Genomic DNA, 1,288 nt, shown 5'->3' with positions numbered 1-1,288 from the left:
TAATTTTTCTTCTAATGATATAAATTATTATATCAAGTAAGTGTCAAGTAATTGTCAACATCACAGGGGACTATTTGAAAATCCATGTTGAAAATTTCTGGATGGTAAACAAACAAGGTTCTATAGCCAGAATAATAGTTCTAGGGTGCAAAGCTAAAGGTTAAAATTATAAGAGGGAGTAGCTATTGTATTCTCCATCATTCAGCACTGTATATTGTTTTGTTTGCCAACTATTTAGTTCTAAATGACTTAATTCTCAATTTGCTAAGGATAGATTTTGTGATTAGCAAAATTTGAATATAATTGAGAAACATGAAAAAGTTCAATTCATAGAGATTGTATGTTATTATATATAAATGGAAGACATGGTTTTGGCTGAGCTCATGAATGGGAAACACAAATTAATGAATGTCAGTCAGTACTGGGAAGCCATTTTGCAACACGTTGCTGTCATTATAACAGTAGCTAAATGTGGGCTACATTATCTTTTTAAAACTTTTATTGTGATTTGGGTGAAAGTTTGCAGAGCAAATTCATCTTCCATACAGCAGTTCACATACACTTTGTCTCATGACATTACCTGCAGTCTTCCACAAGGGAACAGCTCTCCTCCCACTTCCTCACCATGGCTACCTCTTCCCTGTGTCCTTCCTTCCATCCATTCCTCCCCCCAGAGTTGTCTCCCTGTACACACACAGCCCTTCTATTCTCCCATGGTTGATCTCTCCAAGGATTTGTCTACCTAATGTAAATAAATGTTCAGCTCATATGCTTCTCTTTTGTTTGGCTGGATGTCATAGGCCTGGGTTCACTTCCAGACCTAAAGGGCAGCTAAGGGCCGTAAGCTCAGTGTTTCCACCAGGCTCTACAGACAAGCAAACTTGGTCCCCTTTTTTTTTTTTTTTTTATGATTTTGAGTTTTGTTCCACATTGTTATCCCACTCTATCCAGGATCTCCTACATAGATCCATTTCTGACTGGTTAACAGAGGTAGCCAGGCAGCATCTAATTCTGGTCTCATAGTCACATAGGCTGAGGATCTCATCATGTGCCAGTCCTTTGGACTAATTGTTTCCATGCATCTTTGGTTTTCTTCATTCTTCTTTGCTCTGGACAAGGAGAGACCCATCATTGTATACAGATGGTCACTTGCCAGCTTTTAAGATTTCAGTCATTACTTGCCAAGTAGGATGTGGAACGATATTTTTGTGTAACATGTTATGCCAATTGAGCTGATGTCCCCTGTGACTATGGTCCTGAGCCCACAGGTTCAACTACTTGTTCCCTC

Source organism: Orycteropus afer, unplaced genomic scaffold (assembly GCF_000298275.1).
Source record: "Orycteropus afer afer isolate SDZICR_OR568_19922 unplaced genomic scaffold, OryAfe1.0 scaffold00213, whole genome shotgun sequence".
NCBI lineage: Eukaryota > Metazoa > Chordata > Mammalia > Tubulidentata > Orycteropodidae > Orycteropus > Orycteropus afer.
Note: the sequence above shows the minus strand (reverse complement) of the source record.